The following is a 16,716-nucleotide window of genomic DNA, read 5'->3' on the forward strand; positions in this document are numbered from 1 at the left end:
GCGTCACAAGGAGGCCGGCTTGACCGCGAAGCCCAAGGTCCTGTGCTCTGCAAGCAAAAGCTTGCAAGCCCAGAAGTGCGAGGAAGAGGCAGAGAGAGCCCCGGCGCGCCTCCTACTGAACTTTTGACGGGGAAGAAAACGGGGTGGGTGGGTGGGAAGATGCTTGACAACACAGACGCTTCTATTCCCCGCCGCAAAAGCTTCATCACAACTTTGCAACTTCCCAGGGAGCCTCTCTCTCTCTCCCCCCCCCCACCCCCAAGTTGCGGGGGCGCGTGCGTGCAAGGGTCGGCGTTTTCTTTTTTTAATTATTTGAATCCTCAACAAACGCGCGCATAGAAAAGAACCGGCGGCACGCTCCATCTAGGAACATCTACACCCCCCCACCCCCAAGGGGCGGGCAAAACGTGAGAAGGGGCGCGAACCTCAGAGAGAGAGGAGATGCGAGACCCCGCGCAGCTGCTTTTGAGTCTGTTTTTACAGTCGCTGCTTGGTTTCGTCGGATTCCCGGCTGCCTAGGCCCGGAGTCGCCGAGCCAAGCGCCGCCCGCGGAAGAATATCAGCTCCATTCAAGAGAAGCTGTTGTTGTTGTTGTCGCTCCTTTCTCGTGTTGTTGCTTGCTTCGAGACGCCCTCCCACCCCGGCGGCTCTTCTCCCGCGCCCAGGTACTGACGACGTCTCTTCTGGCAAAAACACTTTTTCGCCGTGGCGTTGTGTGTTTGCGTTGCGTGGGGCGAACGGTTCCGCTTTCCCCCGCGGTCTCCTCTGCTTGGGACTTGTCTACGGAGCGTGCGCTGTGGTAAGCTTGCCCCCCGCCCCCCGCCCCCACCCCCCCAGTCCTGGGATTGACTACTGTAATTTACTTTAAATCTGTTGCTTCTCCTCTCCATTCTTCTGAATTCCGGTGCTCTTCCTTGTGGCAACAAAGTTTTCTCCAAAGCTGCCCGGAACGCGGAAGGCTATCCGCGTGACATGTGTCCAGGTTTGGTTCTTCGCAGGTGGAAGGTGCTCCTCCCCCTTTAGACACTTTTCACCTCCCCCACTTCACGTTTTATTGAATCAACTTGTCATTCCCATTTCTAAATTAATATTGGGATTTGCTGGCGATGGATTTTATACGGCCCGCATTGTTTCCCTGGAGAGAGATTGTAAAATGGAGAGGAACGGCGGGATGTCGAAGTTCCCTTTTAAAAACGCCCTCTCGCGTGTTAGAGTACATACACGCGCACGAAGAGTTTTTGTGCACCCGTGGAGTCGGATGCGTTGCGTTTGATATTGGGTGGATGAACGGCTCATTGAACGCCACAAGACCGGCTGGTGCGGGCACACTTTAATTGCGCCTGCGCCTAAGGGTGGTGTATTGGATGCACACTAGAGGTTTAAAGGTTTGTGAAACTCTCGAAATCGGCTAGCGAGGTGTTAACTAGTAATGTACTGAAGTAAAAAAAGTGCATCTTAAACGTTTTCTTGGTTCTTTGAAAATTTAGTGTGATATTTATGAGGGTGGGCTAATGGCCGTACTCAAGATATTTAAATCTAAAGTAGCTATGCTCTTTGAAGAGCTATGAGACCTTCACCTTTTATACCAGACTTTTTAAGCGGATAACTGGAAGGCCTAGTTTTAATATTTGGCTATATCCAGCATGTGCATTTCAAAAAGTACAGTATGGTTGTTTCAGTGGCCACCCTCTCTGATAGGATAAGCCATTAACATTTCTGGATTTTTGTTTATCTATTTTGGTGGTTAAGATAAACAAACAATTGCATTTCTGGATTTTTATCTCCTTTAGTGCATTTTATTGGTGAGTCTCACAACATCTTTTCACAGTGTTTTTGATTGGTTTTGCTGAAGACTGGTAGCCTTGAATAGTAACAATACAGAATGCTAGCCTAAAAACAAGTGATTAATAAATAATAGTAGACATAGATGGAACTCTTGAGGCATGATTCTAGCTTGTGGGGGAGCCCTCTCCTGAATTTCCTTCTTGAAATTCAAGATGTAGAGAGTAGTGAAAGTTTAATTTCTAACAGCTTTTGAGGTCTCTAGGTAAATGGCTGTAAGGCATATTGGACTATGGAGTTATGAGTGTGGAAATAGGAAAGGAAAAAATAAAATGCTAGTTCTTTTTACTCAAGTGATTTCTCAGACATTAAAAGTCATATATGGATGAATAAGAAGATTGGACAGATTTCCCAAGAAACTAAGCTAATTGCTTGAGGCAGATTCTATTTATAAGTAACTTTCCACTAAAACTATTTTATCAGTTATTTAATGGCAAGACTTAAATAATACATGCTTGTTTTGCTGTTTTGGAAAATTTCAGGCTTGCACATTCTGTTCCCCCCCTCCCTTTGATAGAATTTTGTGGCCCATCAAACAGAGCCAGGAGCAAAATAATGGCACAAGCAGACAAATGCACATGAATGCACATTCAGTCTGGGAATAATAATTAATTCTGGAATCAAACTCATGCCACTGCAAAAAAGAAAGCTGCCGTTCTTTTTCAACTTACATTTTGGTAGATACGATGGCTGGGAATCATGGGAGTTGAAATCCAGTAAATCTGAAGTCTTGGGGAGGCTGCCATATCTGGTAATAATTTGGGTTACAGTAATATTAGTTATTGGAGAAGTTTTGGGGAATGGAGAATAAGAAAATATTTCATTTCCAGTCATAGTTCTAGTATATAAAAATAGGGGAAATATAATGGAGGAGAGTAATCATTACTTCAGAGTTCTTTAGGGCTTAGGTTTGGGTAGGTGTGAGCAGAATAGTAATTCAATGTTCGATCCCAAGTTACCTCCATATCTATTCCTTGAACTTATACATTCATTATTTTCACATACAAGAATTTTAAGATTAGAATTTAAAGGAATTATTTACCATTTTTATATTAGTTTATGGTTCTAGAACTAAATCCAACTGTCTCTGAAGAAGGAACTAATTGGCATTTCTCAAATATTTTAGTCAACTTTATTACTTGGTAATAATGTAGTTATATTGGTAGATTCTCATATAGAAGGGAACAATTAACACCATCATAAATTAATAATCGTGATAGTTAAAATACAACCAATAAGATATTTTGTATTTAAGTATAAAAGTAATAGGCCACATTATATGTGTTAATATTTAAAATGATTTTTACAAAGAATATTAAATGATGTGAATACTCATTTTTATAAACCAGATCTTTCTTGGTTTTTAAATTACTATATTTAACTGATTCAAAGGTCAAACATTAACTATTATTAGTTGCACATCAGAAATTAGTAGCAAAAGCAAAATTTTAAAATAAATTATCATGGATAACAATACTTTTTATGCAAAGTTGGTTATTTAGAAAGATTAATTCATATTTCCATAAAGGAAAATAAATGTGAATCTAAGATAGTCATGTCTAGCTATTAACCAGTAATCACTCATATCATTTCCATTTTGAATTATTTTTGTTGGTTCTTAGCATCCAATAAAGATTTTAAATGAGAGATTGTGATATATTAATAGGGCTGTTAATGTCAGAACCATAAACCATAAATCAATGTACATTAACACTTTAGTATCTTAATGTTAAGCATACCTGGAATCATCAGTCATCAAATGTATCATTGAAAATAATTTGTAGGCTACAAGTTAAATTCCATCTTGTAGCAAAATACATAAAGAAAAGAGTTGTGAAAGAATACCTTTATAGTAGCATTTATATATTACAATGTATTAATATATCTTGGTCGAACCAAACTGCTTTATGTACACAGTTTAATAGTTCTTTCTATCATATGTATGATCTTTCCATCATACAATTAAGCTGCTAATGTGAATGTCTCGTCTCATTGTGCTTCCAAAAATATTTATTGGAAAAGAATAAATATTGCCAAGAAGTAATACTTATTAAGATTTCATTTTAAAATAACTGACAGGAGAGAAATAAACACATGTCTTGGAGAGTATGTTCTATAGTGCAGTATACATTCATCTCTTTTTCAAATGATATAATAGGTAGAATTTCTAGGTAATCATGCATGAAGAACTCAAGGGCGCATTTTTAAAATAAAGTGCCTTGCAACATTTTGTGATTGCATAGTTATAAATTTTGGAATGTCACTACTGATGCCAGAGAGATTTAATTATATGGTAATATACTCACAAGTTATAGTGGGAATAAATCTTGATTTCTGGAGAGTATATTTCAGAATTGTAGCTATGACTTCTTAGTAAAAGTAAAGCCTTTGTTATCACAGGTAAGGGAGATGCATGAAAAAACATGGTTGAGTTATTGAATGGCAGGCAAGAGATGATTGCTGTTACCGAAGTTCTCCACTATTGGCAGTGAGATTCCTAGGGTTGAACTAATTCAGATCTGTTGGGTAGATCCACAGGCTTTTCTGTGCATTATTTGTATATTCTTCTGTGTATTAGAGATATAATTTATTTGAAAGATACATTGGAAATGAGAAGTCAAATAGAAAAGTATGTGTGAAGATCAAGGAGAAACTTATGCTTTGCTCCGCATATGGAAGGCTTCACTGGGTGGTCGAATGCATCAAGAAAGACACCAACGCAAGTTCTATCTTGGGTGAGCTGCCCCGATCAGAGTTAGGGGAACTCTTTTTATTAAGAACATACAAAAGAGGTGAGCTCCATCCAATCATTATGTTACATGCGTAGGAATTTTAGTGGATGTATAGTATCTTCCAATCACAATGCCATGGTCAATTTAAACTAGCAAACCAACACCTGCATTTCAGTTAACTGCCCTTGTGACGTGTTAATGGCCTTGTTCCTAGTACCTGCTTTCAGCCTACGTGAGACCTGGCATGTACTGGAACTATTGAGGTTGCTCACGTGAGGCTTGGCACACAATGGAATTGGCCCATTACAGCATCTCCTCTGTTTTAGTTTTATATGGAGGAAATTCTTCTGGATCTTCGTCACTACCCATGCAAAAACTTGTGCGAACGCACACATCAGGGTCTTCTGAGGGTATGACTTTGTACAGAGGTTCTTTTCCCAGAGGGCATTAACCTGTGCAATGGTGCGCTTTCAGCTAATAAAGACAGACTATTGGAGATGGTACGAACAAATATTGGTAACACACATGGAAGAATAACGCATCCTGCAGCAATCATACCTATGAGAGCTACTATGGCTTGTAAGCCTGGTAGTTTAGGGAACCAAGAACTAAAAATATTCTTAAAATCAATACCTTGCCATACTTGATTAGGATTGTAGGTTAATTGTCGCATCTCAGTTGTTAATTGTGCTACTACTTTGCCAACTTTGTCAATTTGAAGACAACAGTTCGTAAGATTGAACCTACCACATACCCCTCCTTCTTTGGCTAGTATGTAGTCTAAAGCTAAACGATTTTGGTAGACAGCTGCGTAATTTGTCCGTAGCAGTCGCTAGAGTGTTTAGAGCCTTGTCTATATGTTGACCTGCTAAATCTAAAACAGCTTGTAAACGAATAATTCTATTAATCATGTATATGGGGGTTCTGTACCCCCAGGACCCGTCTTGGGCCCAACTAGCAATGTTGTAGGTGCAGACTATTCTTTTCTGAGGTCCAGGTGTCCCTTCATATTCTGATTGACAGGGGAAACCTGCAAAGGCATTATCGGTGTTTCTTTTCCTGCGGGATAATGTATCATACACAGGGATGCCCAGTTCTTGCTTAATGGAGATCGGTAGGAGGAAAAAGGAAGGTCTTATCCACCCCAATACACATGACCCTTGCCAATCTGCTGGAAGGGACGGATAGGCTAGGTTACCACAAATCCAATACATGTTATTTGGAGCTGTCCAAATTTGGGAGGATGTTGTGTCATAGAGATAAGGTAGGAGGGAGGTGTTGAATTTGGCAGGTGTGGTGGTAGCATTGTCAGGTGCTGTCCAAGTCTGGTAGGAGTTATCCCATGTACCTAAGCAAAGGAGGTGTCCTACTGGAGTGGACCCATTTCGGGAAAAACAGTTTCTACCAATTAAGTTAGTGGTAATTGTCCAGATAAGTGGATCGGAAGCTATTCTAGCTGTTATGTTTCCTACAGAAGACATGTTATTAAACAGAGATGGCGAGGTTTCTAAGGCTTGCCACGGCCATTGTTCTCCTGTGGTGGTTCCCCCACAGACAAAACAATTGGTTACTGCAAGTTGTTTTGCAATTTTTTCTGCCATATCCATGAACAAGTTTTTTGCAATAATGCTGGTATCGGGCTTTTTCTAATTTCCTTAAATTATTATATACCAACCAGCCTAATGATGTTTCCTTGCCTTCATAAATTATTTCAGTTTTTATGGTAATGTAAGTATTTGGGTCTATTCCTGTGCCATCAATCCCTATACCATAAGTTTCCAAGGCAGGGTGTTGCCTGAGATAGTGATTTCTACCTTATTGTCTGTGGTAGACCCTGATATTCGCTTGAAATGTGACAGATGATTGCAACCTGAGTACCTCCCCGGTATAATCACAGACACAAGACCAACCCGAGCACTCAATGGAACCTCCACAAGGGGTCCATTGGTTGGGGTTCCCATGGCCCAGTTAATGGGCGATGACACAAGTATTTATGATTGTGGGCGTACATTGATTTCCAGTCATCCGACCCGCATGAATGTCCCCCCTGGTTTAGAACAAGCAACACAAACATCAAAGATTAAAACAATGGGTTAGTACCGTCCTTGAGCACGGTGGTGTGGTTTAGGTAATAAAGTTTTCCTTCCCCTCAGGATCGGATCTGCCAGAGGTTCTTGGAAGTCCCGCCATAAGGTGACGTTGAGACGCACAGCTGTCTTGGGATCGTAGCAAATAGTTTTTGAGTTCCTTTGCATAGATGGTACATGGTCCCATTGTCTTGGCAAGTTTTTCCGTAGGGAAGGCACTTCTGCGGTTGTTGGGTATGGTAGATGAGAGTTAGTTGAGTGGAGCCTGCCTGCGTGGTTTTGGTCAGGCAGGGGGTGCAACCATCTGATGCGCTGGCAGAGTTCTGCGATCTCTTAATCCGATGTAGAAAGGGGTGGCCTGAGCATAAATGTCAGGCTGACTTGCGAATTGTCTGTGATAATGACGAGGTGAACGGGGTCTAAGGACTGTCCAGGATTCATAAATGTTGCTTATGGAATTATAGAAGCATCGACTCAGAGCAATAATAGGTGGTGGCAGTGGGGCGAAGTATGAGGAGTGTAGTTCGAGGGGGATGTTCAAAAGTGTTGATCTGGAAGGAAGCATTGCTGGAGATGTGGGGCCACGGCTTAGGGAGCGTTGACCATCTGAGGTAGGGGGAAAGATGTCCCCAGATGCGGTGCAGGTCAGCAGGAGGGGAGTGCCTGGCGTGAAGTACGTCACTTGAAACGGAATGGAGACCTTGGAGGCATGTGCGGCAAGAAGGAGGAAGAGGGTCAGCAAGGCAACGGGACGAATCATGTTGATATGTCTGCAGGTGGTGACTTTTCTACCTTGGGGTGGTATGGTCTGGTGTGCCGTCCAGGAACCCACAGGACACGCATCTGGAAGCTGGATGGCTGCGTAGCCACGACCCCAGGTGAGGAGAGCAGCAGGACCCTTCCAAGTAGGGCCTGGCAGTTGGCGTAGTATACCTGTGGTTTGGGAGAATCAGGGGGAGGAAAATGTCGCTCCGCTGCTGTCATAGAAGGGGTGCCAGAGAGGTTGAGGAAGTTGAGTGTATAAAGACAGAGATTAAGGGTGTCTTGCATCGCGGGAGGCCAAGGGTTCTTTTCCCTTTGATCAAATGTCGTTCTAGCTATTTTTAGTGTTAAGTTGGTTCTCTCTACTAGGGCTTGTCCTTGACTATTATAAGGAATCCCAAATTTGTGGGTAATTTGCCACTTAGCGCAAAATTCTGACATAGCTGTGCTAGTGTATGCGGGACCATTATCTGTTTTTATTCTCCCTCGAGCCGCTCGGAGCATCCAGACTGTGGGATGTGCTTCTGAGTCCTTCTTTCAGGCTGAGCTTTAGACAGGAAACGCTCCGCCCTCCCACGTGGCATCGCGCAGCCTCCCCAGTCTTTTGCTCAGCCTCGAAGAATCAGGCTGCGTTTCAAAGAGCTCCTTGGCTGTTTCATTGAATCCTCCGTCCTAATAAGGTTTGCTTCCTTCCTCCTCCTGCGCAAAGGGTCAGGACTCAAGGGAAATTTCTTCCCTGTCCTCAGGGCGGTTGCGGGCTCGCAGCGCCTTCAGCGCGACGCCCCCACCCTTATCAGATCGTGCCGCTGCCTGCGCGTTGCCTGTGGCACGCGCTCCTCCGCTGGATTCCCCCACCCTAAACGCCAACCGGGAGGGCTATCGCCCTAAGGCTTTAGGAGCGCCGAGCTGACCGCCAAGCCTTCCTTTTCCGTCCGGTCGAAGGCGCCCAGGCAGTTCAGCTCATGGACGCCATTTTGGCTCCACCTCGTGGCCGGGCGCTGAAAGTTTCTTTTTATTTAATATTCAGCTGCGGTGAATTAAATCTCCAGGCCCAGGGTTAAAGCCTAGCTGCCCATTGAACTGCCTGGCTAGTCTTGGTTAGTGCTTGTTGGCCTCCGCAGCCCTTTTCGGGCGAAGTTGCAGCCTCCCCCTTCGGTTTTTTCTTCTGTTGTCTGGAGGCTGGCTGCCAGAGGCCTCCTATTCAACTCTAGGCCTCAGGCGTTATTCCGACTGATTCGGCACTGAGAGATATCCATCCAAGGAAATAACTATAATAGAATTTATATTTGATCCAAATACAAAAGGAATAATAACAAAAAAGGAAATAATTTTTTTGGTACAGCAATTTTTCTTAAGATATTGGATATATCGGAGTACCTGTATATTCAGCTGATATAAAGAATATAAAAAGCACTACAGAAAGGAACAAAACAGGATTACATAGCTAAATATATATATATATATATTTCTGTTATCTCTGTACAAGTAAAATTCCAAAAGGGGAGCGGGCCAGCCTCATCCTCACCCGGCCTTATCCAGGCCTGATCTGGGCGAGCCAACCGCCCTTATTAATCTCTATTGTTCAATATGGCAGACGACATTCCTCTAAACGCCCTTCATTGAAGGCCAAGGCAAAGTCCCACTATTTGCGCAAGCAGGACAAGGAACCTAAGGGCTCTAGAAAGGACAAGGAACCTTCCAGGCCTCTCAACGTGACGCCTTTAAGGCGCCACAAGGCGTTAGAAAAAGAGTTCGACAGGCGCTCAAAGGAGTCCCGCTCTGAACCGTCTCTACCTCCTCCTCCACCCCCTACCTCTATTCAACCTCTCCCCCAGGCCTTTCTTCCTACCTAGGCGCAGTTCGCCCAGGTCTCCGACCCCGGTCCTACGATGAGTCTGACACCCAAGCCACTTTTACACCCACGGCTGCTGGTCTGCGCCAGGACGAACCTTCTACATCTGAGGTGCCACTCACATCAGGGCTGGATGGAATCAGCCATCCGCCAGAGTGTTATAGAGGAACTACAGCACATGTCCAGATCAGGCTTCTCTCCTCGAGTCTCCGAGCACGACTCCTTGTCTATCAGATCCCTTCCACAACCGGTCCCCCGGTTGCTCAGGTACTCTCTCAGAGGGACAGGCCTCCTCCGGTTGGGGCCCAGGTTGAGGAGGAAGGGGACTTTAGGGATTTCGAGGAGGAGGATTCCCAGATGGGATCCTCCCGCCACAGTGAACCTCCCTTAGAGACTGACATCATGGAGGGGGAGATGTCCGAGGACGAGGGCACTTCGACTGACCAACCCTCCTTTGGGGGCTCTTCAAACCACACATGTTCAAGTCCCTCCTTCTTAAGGCCAAGAATGTCTCGGGCCTTCTTTCCCAGGCCCCTGCTGACCTCCCCCATCCCAGAGGGCCCAGAAGATTCCATTTTCACCCAACCAGTGGTTGAAGCTGAGGTCATCCCTTCCCCCCATATTCGTAGATCTGGTAGCGAAGCAACTATCCTCCACAGGGACCCCTCCCACACCCTCTAGCCAAGACAAGAGGTTCTTTAATCTCGATTCGGCACTGTCCAGCCTCCTGAACATTCCAGAGGTCGATGACCCTATTGTGGGTCTAGCTTCCTCCTCTACACCTAGTGAGGCCCTAGAGGCCTTGAAACCTGAGGATAAGCGGGTGGAGCTGGCCCTGCGCAGGGCCCACCTATCCGACGCCTGGGCCATTAAGTCAGCTACCGCCGCCTCTTTTTCACTAGGTCCTCTATCCGCTGGCTACGCCAGCTCAGGGAACACGCCCTGCTTCCAACCTGAGGCGCACCAGGACATTGGTTAGTGGCTGCAGCCGAGTTCTCGGCTGACGCCACTTACCAGTCGGTGAAATTCTCTTCCAGGGCCATCACGCCCCATCGCCACGGCTCGTCGCCTGCTATGGCTCAAACACTGGCAGGCGGACGTAAAGAATAAGGTCAAGCTGGCCACTGCCCCTATTACAGGAGACAAACTGTTTGGCCCGGCCCTTGAACCCCTGCTGGTCGAGGGTCGCAGCAAGAGGAAGTACTTGCCTTCCTTCTTCGAAGATCGGAGACCAGGGGCCCTCAGCCCTTTCGGAGGAGCTTTCCCGCCCTTTCTACCAACCCCCTTCCCGCCCAGATTCCCCCGACCCCTTCCTTCCGATCCCAGGATCGCACGGACTCAGGCGACAGGACCAGGCGAGGGGGTGGTTATAAGAGACCTTCGGGTACGGGAGGAAGGCCCACCGCAGAAGGTAGAGCCTCCTTCTCCTCCCCATTGGTGGCCGACTCCGCCACCCGCCCAATGGGACAAATCCACTTCCGATGCATGGGTTAGAGACACAATAAGGTTTGGTCTCGCCTCGAGTTCAAATCCACTCCCCTGATCGCTTTCTTCCCATCCCCTCCTCAGGGGATCCCACCAAACGTGCATTAATGGAGGCAGCCATCCATCACCTGCTTGATATTCAGGCCATTCAACCTGTCCCTCCGGCTCAGAGAGGAAAGGGATTTTACTCCCATCTCTTTGTCGTGCCCAAACATTCTGGGGGCTGGAGAGCCATCCTAGACCTGAAACGGCTCAACCGTCACCTTATCCAGCGCAAATTCAAAATGCACACCTTGCAATCCATTCTCCTAGGCACCAGGCGGGAGACTGGCTGTCCTCCATAGATCTCTCTGAGGCATACCTTCATATTCCTATCAGGCCCTCTCATCACAAATTCCTTAGGTTCTGTTATAATGGCCTTCACTATCAATACGTGGCCCTACCCTTTGGCTGGCTCCGGCCCCAGGACCTTCACCAAGGTCCTGGCGGCCCTGGCGGCCCACCTCAGGAGCATTCCTGTCCGCCTCCACTGCTACTTGGACGATATCCTTATCCTGTCCCCGTCCCAAGTCCCAGGCAGTCAGGGATACCAGGTCACCCCTTCCGCCCTACGGGCACACGGGTTTCTAGTCAATTGGCAAAAGAGCCAACTTACCTTCCACCCGAATCAACCACCTGGGTGCCATAATTGATTCGGTCTCAGAGAGTGTTTTTCTCTCCCAGAGGTTTCTTAGCATTCAAACCCTGGTCAAACAAATTAGACGTTCTAGGAGGGTGGCCTTGCTTGACCTCTCTAGATTGTTGGGAAAAATGGTGTCATGCATCTCTATTATTCCCTGGGCCCGCTTACACAGCAGGCCCCTCCAGTGGTTCCTGCTCCCTGCTCCAAAGATCCGGAAGAAGCAACTCAAGATCAGAGTCAAGGTCCCTCCAAAGGTCCTCACGCTCTCTTCTCTGGTGGACCAATCCGCCATCAACAGAGGCCACCTCTTTGCGGAGCCTCAAAGACTCACCGTCACTACCGACGCAAGTCTATCCGGTTGGGGCGCCATCTCAACTCACTCTCGGGCGCAAGGCAAATGGTCGCCGACCGAACAAAGATGCAGCATCAACTGGCTAGAGCTCCATGCCGTCCATCTGGCTCTGCGCTGCTTCCCCAGATCCGCAGTCGCCATGTTCTCGCTCACAGACAACGCCACGGCCAAGGCCCATATCAACAGGCAAGGGGGCACCCAGTCAATTCAACTGATGAGGGAAGCCGAGCGCCTTTGCCGCTGGGCAGAGGCCAACCTCCTATCACTAAAAGCCGAACACATCTCCGGGATAGACAATACCCAGGCGGACTGGCTGAGCAGGGCCACGGTGGACCAAGCAGAATGGCGACTTCATCCATCCCTGTTCGAGGAAGCGCTCCAGGATATTCGGCCTTCCAGTGGTGGATCTGTTCGCTTCCCCATCCAACACACAACTTCCACGGTTTTTCTCCGGTATCCGTCTCACGGGGCGGAGAACCACAATGCTCTGCGCTGCCCATGGCCCCCAGGGCTCCTATATGCCTTCCCTCCGCTCCCGCTAGTGCCCAGAGTCATTCAGAAACTCATTCAGGAGAGGGCAGTCCTTCTCCTGGTGGCTCCCTATTGGCCCAGGCGACCGTGGTTTGCGGACCTCCGCAACCTATCGGTAGCGCCCCATGGCGGATCCCCAGACAGGGTCTCCCTCTCTCAGGGGCCCCTTCTACATCCGGAGCCTCAATGGCTACAGTTAGCCGTCTGGAAGTTGAGCGGATCCATCTGACTAGCGAGAACCTATCAAGCCATGTCATCGACACTATTTTGGCCAGGCGACCCTCCACTACACGAATTTATGATGCCACTTGGAAGGGGTTCTGCAAGTGGTGTAGTGGGTCCCAGGTTGACCCTCTCTCCCTCCGTGGCTCAGATTCTGGAATTTCTTCAGGAAGGCCTTCGCAAGGGGCTTGCACCTAACACCCTGAGACGACAAGTCTCTGCCCTCTCAACAGTGGTCTCCTGTGATAACTACGGCTCCCTTTCCCATCACCCCGGGTTAGATCCTTCCTTAGGGGTGCCACCAACCTGTGCCCTCCCACTGTTCACAGGTTTCCCACATGGGACCTCAACAAGGTCCTAGTTTCTCTTACACGTTCTCCGTTTGAGCCTTTGAGGGAGTCATCTCTTCAGTTCCTCACCTTTAAGGTAGTTTTTCTAGTAGCCATCACTTCTGCTCGTCGAGTGTCGGAATTAGCAGCTCTGTCAGTCAGGAGCGATCTATGTGTGTTCCATGCAGACCGGGTCGTCCTGCGGCCTGACCCCACTTTCCTACCCAAAGTTAACTCGCCCTTCCATAGATCTCAGGAACTGGTTCTACCAAATTTTGCCCTAGACCCTCCGGGAACAGGGAGGTTCTTTGGCACACCCTAGATGTTAGACGGGCCTTGCGTATATATATTAAGCGCACTCAGTCCTTACGAAGGTCGGAATCTCTTTTCCTGTCCTTTCAACCCAAGACACTAGGGCTCAAGGTTTCTCCTTCCACTATCAGCCGCTGGATCAGGGCGACCATCGCCAGGTGTTACCTTTCCCATTCTCTGCCGGCACCGGTGGAATAACTGCCCATTCCACCAGGAGTGCAGCCACTTCGCGGCCTGGGCCACACAAGCCCCCATTGCTGACATTTGTAGGGCAGCCACCTGGGCCTCTCCGTCCCCGTTTATCAGGCATTACAAGATCGATACACGTATGCCTCAGCTGAGGCCTCCTTTGGCCGGCGGGTCTTACAGAGGGTTGTCAATGATCCGGGAGGGGCCTTCGGGCCAGACGGAGTCCCACCCATAGGACAGCCAAGCTTTGGTATGTCCCACAGTCTGGATGCTCCGAGCGGCTCGAGGGAGAATGGGGCGTTGGTCCTTACCTGATACGCCCTTCTAGGCGAGCCGCGAGGAGCATCCAGCCCCACCCTAGCATCTCCGTCTGGTGGGGACTCCTGTTTTCAGCCAAGGAGCCAATAGTTGATTAGATAGGATTAATAACTTCTCTTCTCGTTATCGCAAAAAACTGGGAGAGCGCTGCGCGATGCCACGTGGGAGGGCGGAGCGTTTCCTCGTCTAAAGCTCAGCCTGAAAGAAGAGGACTCAGAAGCACATCCCACAGTCTGGATGCTCCTCGCTGCCTCGCCTAGAAGGGCGTATCAGGTAAGGATCAACGCCCCATTTCTTTCGGGCATCCCAACGATGCAAAGGTGCGAATGCAATGGTTGATGACATGTTTGGAGGCTTCTCTCCTCTTTGCGGAGTCGCCATTATAAACCCTGAATAAGTATCAATTGTAACATGCAGATACTTCCAGGGGGCAAATGAAGGAAACTGAGTAACGTCCATCTGCCATATTTCACAGGCTTTCAACCCACGGGATTTACCCCTAAGGGAATGGAATGGGCTTGTTGACTACAGGTGGGGCACTGCTGTCTAATGGCTGAGGCTTTGGCCATAGTGAGGTTGAAATGCTTCATGAGAGCTTTGGTGTTTTGATGGAAATAAGAATGGCTCTCCCAAGGAGTCAATGTGTGTGATGTCATGATGCCTGCAGCCGCTTGATCAGCCATATTATTGCCTTCCTGGAGGATTCCTGGGAAGGGTTGGTGGCTGCGGATGTGTGCTACAAAGAAAGGGTGTTGACGCTGTGCAACAAGGTGTTGTAATGTAACAAAAAGAGAGAGGAGGTTTTTATCAATAGCAGGAGAGAGGTAAGAATCGTGGATAGTAGAGACTATTTGGGTAACATATAGGCTGTCTAAAATCAAGTTGATGGGTTCGTTAAAATTCTGGAAGACTAATATGGTTGCAGCAAGCTCAGCCCTTTGTGGTGATGTTTGCACAGGGGTGGTTTTAGTGTGCCACACCCCATTCCTTTGCCAAGCGCATGCCCTCGTTCCCTACTGCCATCAGCAAAAATAGTCAAGGCGTTGACCAGAGGCCTTTTGCTGATGGGAGAGGAGAAAGAAATGGGTATTGTCCGAATGATTTGAAAACGTGGATCAGCGGGCGGGTGGCAGGAAACTAGTCCAGGCCAGTCAGCTAAGGCAAACTGGATTTCTTGGGAGTTCTGGAATAGAGGTTCCCATATTTGCAGTGAAAAAGGGATGAAAAGTGTAAAGACATCTATTCCCATAAGTAATTTTGCACGACTCTACCTTTTATGATCAATTGAGCCAATTGAGCTGATTTGGAAGTGATGGAGCATCGTGGCGTGTGGGAAAGATGGATCCACTCTATGATGTGGAGTTTTTGGTCCTTTGAATTACTGCCGCGGTCATAAGCCTCGGGTGGCCAAAATGACCATATCTAAAGGAGTATTGGCAGCAGCTCTGTCTACCCATATTTTTCGGATATTCTCTTCTATGAGAGTTATTGCTTGAAGCTGAGGTTGGTGCAAGGATATTATGTCAGCAGGCTTTTTCCCCCAGGTAAGGGCCTCAAACAATGGAGAAAGAATATCAGTGGTTAAAGACAGGAAAGGTCAGGCCCAGTTAATGGTACCCAGATATTGCTGAAGTTGAACCAAGGTGGGTTGAGAAGACAGAGACAGAGAGGGAAGTGAAGGATAGGCAGTAGCAGAAAGCATTCTATAGCCTAGATATGTGTATGGAGTTAGTACTTGCACCTTTTCAGGTGCTATGTACAAACCTCCTTCTGCAAGAACGGCTTTCAGGAAGGAGAATGAAGTGAACACCGCACCGTGGCCCAGGAGCTGCAACAAGGATATCGTCCATGTAGTGATACACCAGAAATTGTGGAAAAGCTGAACGATAGGGTAGCAAGACATTATTGACATAGTGTTGACACATGGTGGGACTATTAAGCATGCCTTGAGGTAGGACTTTCCACTGAAAGCGGGAGGAGGGAGAGGAGTTGTTTAAGCGAGGTAGTGTAAAGCGAATAAGGCACGATCTTGTTCATGCAGAGGATAGAAAAAAACAGTCTTTTAAATCAATGACCATTAAATCAAATTTCTCAGGATGATGTTGGGATTTGCAGACCACATTGTAATGCCCCCATTGGTTTTATAATCGCATTCACGGCTCTCAAATCACATAATAGCCTGAATTTTCCTGACTTTTTCTTTATAACAAATATGGGGTGTTATATGGACTGACAGATGGTTCAATGTGCCTTTGACAATTTGGTCCTGAACAAGTGAGTGCAGGGCCTCTAGTTTGTCTATAGTGAGGGGCCATTGATCTACCCACACAGGTTCTGTGGTTTTTAATTGCAGCCGTAGTGGATTTCTAGCAAAAGATTCCATTAATCAATAATGAGTCTTGCATTAAGTTGAGACATAAGATCACGGCCCCACAGGTTAGTATGCAGTGGAAGGACCAAAGGTTGGAGGTAGGCAGTGCGAGAAATATCAGAAGAACTCACCGGTAGCCAGTGTTTGCTACGGTGGGCGTGCTGAACTCCTCCCACTCCCCAAACGGCTGGGGCAGTTTCCAAAGGCCAATCGTCCGGCCACTCAGCCGTTCGGATGACACTTACATCAGCTCCAGTATCTAAGAGACCCGAGAAGACTTTGTTATGGATTGTAAATTGTAACACAGGCCTGGCTTGTTCTACTGTCTGATGGACAGTAAATGCCCATGCATCAGATGTTTTAACAGGTACTGGAATAGTGGTTGCTACTAATTCTCCCTTGCTAAATTTTGTGGGAGTATTTCCAATTACTGCCATGGCTACTGAGGAAAAGTCATCGGAGTCTCTCAAAAACGGAGAAGCGATGATTCCCCTTGCCATGAGGTCTCGGATGGGATAGATTATGAGGGGTGTCATGGCAGGGGGATCGCTTTTCAGGCATGTGGGGAGAAAGTAAACAGTGCCTGGGATGTCAATTTCCATATCTTCGAGGCAATTAGGTGGAAAGATATGGAGTCAGCCTTTGGAGTG

General features: G+C 47.3%; 1 protein-coding gene across 1 annotated transcript in view; it reads left to right on the top strand.

The window, feature by feature from the left end:
* Nucleotides 1-403: 403 nt before the first annotated feature.
* Nucleotides 404-16,716, top strand: part of FOXP2 (forkhead box P2) — a 658,430-nt gene continuing 642,117 nt past the window's right edge. The window contains exon 1 of the mRNA XM_087969290.1: nucleotides 404-799. The gene's annotated coding sequence lies outside the window, so the exon portion shown is untranslated. The remainder of the gene's footprint in view (nucleotides 800-16,716) is intronic.

Source organism: Notechis scutatus, chromosome 6, assembly GCF_049901735.1.
Source record: "Notechis scutatus isolate UNSWTSFEM ecotype Mainland chromosome 6, rNotScu1.2, whole genome shotgun sequence".
NCBI classification, from domain to species: Eukaryota; Metazoa; Chordata; class Lepidosauria; order Squamata; family Elapidae; genus Notechis; species Notechis scutatus.